Source organism: Elephantulus edwardii, unplaced genomic scaffold (assembly GCF_000299155.1).
Source record: "Elephantulus edwardii isolate Elephantulus edwardi_28Jun2011 unplaced genomic scaffold, EleEdw1.0 scaffold00054, whole genome shotgun sequence".
Classification (NCBI taxonomy): Eukaryota; Metazoa; Chordata; class Mammalia; order Macroscelidea; family Macroscelididae; genus Elephantulus; species Elephantulus edwardii.
Window position 1 is genome coordinate 14,607,017 of NW_006399804.1, and position 6,327 is coordinate 14,613,343.

The window sequence follows — 6,327 nt, forward strand, 5'->3', positions numbered from 1 at the left end:
CATCACCAAGCTGTGCCAGAGTGCTGGAGGCATGCCCGGAGGCACGCCTGGTGGCTTCTCTGGTGGTGGAGCTCCTCCATCTGGTGGCGCCTCTTCTGGACCCACCGTTGAAGAGGTGGACTAAACCAATCTGCACACTTTAGCATTCATTATCCCACAGTTAAATTTTGAAGGACCCAAATTTGTAGCACACTGTAGTTGAAAAGTCTAAACTGCTAGACTAAATTTCTGGGCATTCTCAATACTTGAATATGGAATGTGTATAGGGAAAGGAATTAACATTGCACTTTATTATCACTGTATTGTAAGTGGAAAATGCAATGTCTCAAATAAAGATGTATTTTAAATTGGTACCATAAAAAAAAAAGAAGTGAATTAGGGGAGGAGGAAGGTAGAGGGAGGGAGAAAAAAAATGTGCATTAATGAATGAATGAAAACCCAACCTTTCTGCAAACTTTTTACAATCACAATTTAAAATTTCACCTTTCTTAAAAAATGATTTATTGATATAAAATATTTATGACAAAGCATTTGTCAGTTCATTTTTCCCATGTACATTTTTAGTGGCATTGATTATATCCACCATATTGTTTAGCCATCACCACTCTGGGTAGAGAAGTATTGACTTCCCAGGCCACGTGGCCTGTGGAAAACATAGCTGCTGGCCATGAACCTCACCTTTCAAAATTTTATCTTACCAAATAATCATGATGTCAAGAATGGACAAGTATGCTGAGGACGTACTCTGTGGAAGGCATTGTGTTAACTTGCTGCATACACAGGGTTCACAGAGTCATGAACAAGATCCACTCTAACGGTGCCTTTACGTTGAATTTATAGGTAAGTCAGAACAGGAGAATATTGCTACTTAGCCCTGCTGGAATAGTAGAAGGTTACTAGGAGGTCTGCTAGCTGAAAGGCCAGAGGGTTGAATCCATCAGCCAATCGGCAGAAGAGAGATGGGAAGTCTTCACATCAAAATTTACAGACTCAGGAAACCATTGTGAGGGGAGGGTGTCACTATAAATTGGAAACAACTCAATAGCAGTGTGGTTTGTGTGTGTGTGTTTGTGTATCAGTGCATGAAAAGGCTCACATGTAGCAATTCTGCAGGTTACTGTGATGATGCCTTTGTTCAGAAGTGGGTTTGGGTCCATCATTTCAAAGTGAGGGGAAATTTATGGAAGATTAAAGTGCAAGCACAAGTTATAAGTTGGAAGTACATTACCTGGAGACTACCTGTAATATTTCATTTTTGCCTCCTAATAGTATGATAAAACAGTTATGTTATTCCTAATTTAAAAGTGAACCACCTCTCTAAAAAAACCCTCAAAACAAAGCAAACACAACTTTGACATGTAGGTTCATTTTAATGACTTGGAGAACCACAGATCTTGTCATTGTTGCCAGAGTTCAGGCAGAGTGGTGAGTCCCAAGCTTATGTTCTCACTGCCCAGTCAATACATTCCTCAAAGACCTCCAGGACAAATGGCATTTAGGATCCCAATGGTCTGATCTGAAAGCAATCAGGTAGTATTTAATTTCTTTTTATTTTGCCGTTGAGTGCCATGAGCCAAGGATTGATGGGATGGTTTTTAACAGCAAGTTTCTTGTCAGGGGCTATTGAATCTACCACGACTCACAGTGACTCTGAAGAACATATCTGAACCTTGCCCTATCCTGCACCTTCCTCACACACTCAGCTCATTGTGGTCGCTCTGTTAATATATCTTTATGGGGTTTTCCTCACTTTCATTGACCCTTCCCAGCATGATATCTCTCTAAAGATTAGTTCTTCCTGAAAATATGCCCAAAGTAATACCACATTTCACCATCCTTAGCACTAAGGAGCGTCCTGATTGCACTTCATTCAAGAAAGACTTGGGTTTTTTGTTTTGTTTTGTTTTGCCAGCCCATGGGATAGTCTATTCTTCGTCAACGTAATTCAAAGGCACCTTTTTTCTTTTTGGCTGTGGTGGGGAGGTGGATGTGGTGGTATTCCTTATTTATCATGCAACTTTCCAATGCATAGAAAGCAACTGAATCTTAATCTTTAAACTGACATGCCTTTTCTTTATAACTTTAGAGAGGTTCTTGACAACAGATTTCCCCAATGAACACGTCTTTTGATTTCGTGACTGCCACTACCCCATGGGTGTTACTTTGTTGATCCAAGTAAAATAAATTGACAACTTCAATCTTTTCACCATCAATCACTAACCTAGAAATTATCTATACTGTAAAAACAACCTATCCCTCAGTCTAGAAATTGGCCATTTACAGCCTTTGAAACCCACAGGAAGCTCAGCTGTGAGTAGGTTCTGATTTGACAGCAAAGACTTTGTTACAAAACCCCTATAAAAAGAGGCCTCCCTTGACTGCCTGTGTGCCATTTTGACTCTCTTTGTGAATAAAGGCCTGTTCATTTCTTGGGACCAATCTCTTTCTCTCTCTCTTTCTCCTCCCCCTCCCTTGAATCTTTTCCTGTCTAACAGTGAGTGGAGGGAAGAGTGTTTTTTACTGACTGAAATAGAAGATTTAAAATCTCAGCTTCTGGAAGAACCACCTGGTTTTGCCTGTCTTGTACCTCTCCTCAAACTTGACCTTGGCTTCCTGCCTCACCTTGTGCATAAGAGCAGGGTCTCTGAAGACATCCTTTTTAACACCAGTTTGTCCAAGGTGATAGCCCTGGAGTACCTTATGGGCATGAGGTAATCATAGTTATAAATTATCACGAAACACTTGATCTTTCACCTCTTGTCATTTTTCTTCTTGCCCAAGGCAGCTGCCACTTTTCAGGGAGCGTGGTCAGGGAAACCATGGCTATCAGGGCGGTCTGAGGTGCCATCATCAGTGTTCTTGAGGATGAAGACTTTGCTTCCAGAGTAGCATCCAGCCAGGACCAGCACGGCCTTGCCAGGTTTCATGAACTTCCCCATTTTGACTTCCCCATTCCCACCCAGACCAACTTTGTGGTTTTTGTGGTATTGAGGGTGTTTTCTTGTGCTGATTAGTTATTTGCATATCTTTACTTCTGAGAAATATCTATCAAGTTTTAGGACCATTTTTCAATTGGGCTGTTATCTTTTTGTGTAAAGTTATTGTAAGGCAACCTATTTGGTCTAAAGTAAAAACATTGAGGACAATTGTCTTTTGTTTGTTAGTTTCTTTCCTAACAAATCCGCCTGCATTCTCCCCTCCCCTAACCCCGCCCCTACCTGCTCAGCAGGAAAGAACAGGTCGCTTAGGAAGCAGAACTTGAATGCACATCCGTAAACTTCTCCAACAGAATAAAAAGGGAAACCACTGATTGGAAAAAAAATATCTGGTAATGACATGTCAGACAAGGGACTTATATCTAGAATTTATAAAATATTCGAGCAGCACAACAAGATAAAGGTAAATAACTCAAAAAACGGGCACAGAATATGAACAGACACATCACCAAAGAAGACATTCAGATGGCCAACAAATACATAAAGAAAGGTTCAAAGTCTTTGGCTCTAAGAAAGAGACAAATCAAAACAACAATATCATCTCAGCAAAATTTAACAGAACAGCAAACATCAAATGCTGGTAAGGTTGCAGAGAAACTGGAACCCCTGTTCTCTGTTGGTGGGAGTGTAAAATGGTGCAAACACTATGGAAGACTGTATGGTGCTTTCTCAAAAAGTTGCAAATAGAGATACCTTTTGACCCAGAAATTCCACTACTGACGATATCCCCTAAAGAAACAATAACTGCCACCCAAGCAGATATATGCACACCCATGTTTATTGTGGCTTTGTTCACAATACCAAAGAGCTGAAAAAAACCCAAGTGCCCATCAACAAACGAACGGATAGAGAAGCTCTGGTATATTCATACAATGGAATACTATGCTGCATTGAAAAACAAGGAACACATGAAATATTATTCAAAATGGGTGACCCTGGAGGACATTATGCTGAGTGAAATATCTCAGTCACAAAAGGACAAATATTTCATAGAGCCACTGTTCTAAAGTGGGACTGACATCAGGGTTGAGGGAGGCCAGAAAAGGAGGGGAGGAACAAAGTGTATTGCACTGAAACAGATGAGGGAGAGAACTGTTTAAAAGGGATATATGTATGGGTATTCTTGTCATTATAATAGAGCAGACTGGGAGGGGCAGAGATTGCATAACAATGGAAGAGTTTTTCTTTCTTTTCAAGGAGAAGAGTGAATTGGGGGGGGTGGATGGGGAGAAATTACAACAATGAATGACTGAAACCCTAAGTCTCTGCAAACTTTCATTAAAAGGAATTAAAAAAAAGAAGCAGAACTTGAACATTTCTTCATGTGCTTATTCATTATCTGAATGTCTTCTTTGGTGAATTGTCTGTTTGTATCCTGTGCCCATTTTTTGAGTTATTTACCTTTATCTTTTTGTGGTGCTCAAGTATTTTATAAATTCTAGATATAAGTCCCTTGTCTGACATGTCATTACCAAATATTTATTCCCACCCTGTTGGAGAAGGTTTTGGATGTGCATATGCATTTGATTCTTAGAAGGTCCCATTCATCTACTTTGTCCTCTCCTGGTTGTAGATTTTCCAGGATGCTTGGAAGACTGTTTATGTTGTGGATTAGGACTTCTAGAGTTCTTCCAAAATTTTCTTTAATGAAGTTTATAGTTAGTTTTTGTATCTGGAGTGAGGTGTGGATCTTGATTGAGTTTTCTGTAGATACTTTTCCAATTTTTGCCAGCACCATTTGTTAAAAAGGCTATTGTTTCCCCACTTAACTGATTTCATCCCTTGTCAAAATCAGTTGACCATATATGCAGATGGGCTGATTTCTGGATTCTCAATTCTATTCCATTGATCTATGTGTCAGTCATTGTACCAGTACCATGCTGTCTAACCACCACAGCAGTGTAGTAGAATTTGAAATCAGGAGTGAGACACCTCCTACCTTGTTTCTCTTTTTCAGGAGTACTTTCCTTATTCGGGGCCTCTTTCCATTCCAAAGGAAATTTGAGATTGCCTTTTCAGTCTCGTTGAAGAATGGAATCGATATTAGTATTTGAATGTGTAAACTGCTTTTGGTAGTATTGGCATTTTCAAAATATTGAGTCTTCCTCTCCACGAGCAGTGGATATTCTTATACTTCTCCAGGTCTCTGTTTATTTCTTTTCTTATTTTTTTTAAACTTTTTATTTTTATTTTTATTGTGTGTGTCTGTACTGTCAAATCAGATCTGACTGGTACAGGAGGAGATTGCCCCTCCTTCTCCGGCAGAGCATCTGGTGGATTCGAACCACATATCTCTGGAATTGTATTGCAGCTTCTTGCCACTAGGCCACCAGAGCTCCCCTCTTTTTATTTCTTGTAATAATGTTTTGTAATTTTCTTTGAAGAGGTCCTTTGTGCTTCTGGTCAGGTTTACTCCTAAGTATTTAATCCTGTGATTAACTATTGTGAAGGGTATTGTTTTACTCAACTCCAGTTCTGTATTTTCAAAATTCCTATCTCTAAGAGAGATGCAAATCAAGACAACTATGAGATATCATCTCACCCCAGTAAGAATAGCAAAATTTAACAGAATTGCAAACATCAAATACTGATAAAGTTGCAGAGAAACTGGAACCCCTATTCTCTGTTGGTGGGAGTGTAAAATGGTGCAACCACTATGGAAGGCTGTATGGTATTTTTCACAAAAAGTTGCAAATAGAAATACCACTTGACCCAGCAATTCCTAAAGAAACCATAACCACCACTCAAGCAGATATATGTACACTTATGTTTATTGTGGCTTTGTTCACAATACCAAAGAGCTGAAAAAAACCCAAGTGCCCATCAGCAAAAGAATGGGTAGAGAAGCTCTGGTATATTCATACAATGGAATACTATGCTGCATTGAAAAACAAGGAAGTCATGAAATATTATACAAAATGGGTGACCCTGGAGGACATTATGCTGAGTGAAATATCTCAGTCTCAAAAAGACAAATTACTGCATAGTTTCAATGTTATAAAATGGGACTGATATCAGGGTTGGGGGGGAGACTTAAAAAGATGGGATCAATTATGTATACTGCATTGAAACAGATGAAAGAGAGAATTGTTTAAAAGGATATACGATAGATCCAAGATGGCGGCGGAGGCAGAGAAAACGCTGCTCCCACAGTGCACCACTCGGAGGAGGGCCACTATGGCCTTCTACAGACCTCTGTTTATTATTGATAATTGAACAGTTAAACAATTGATGACTGGTCTTCAGTGCAGATCGAGGCTCAACAACAGGAATTCAAGGATTCCCAAGGAGGACTGGGTTTGCTCCCTTTCCTATAGGTAACCTTAACACT

The 6,327-nt window shown here is 39.6% G+C and overlaps 1 pseudogene; it reads right to left on the reverse strand.

Annotated features, from left to right (window-relative positions):
• Positions 1–2,538: 2,538 nt before the first annotated feature.
• LOC102846639 lies at positions 2,539–2,939 on the reverse strand (annotated as a pseudogene).
• Between the last annotated feature and the right edge of the window lie 3,388 nt (positions 2,940–6,327).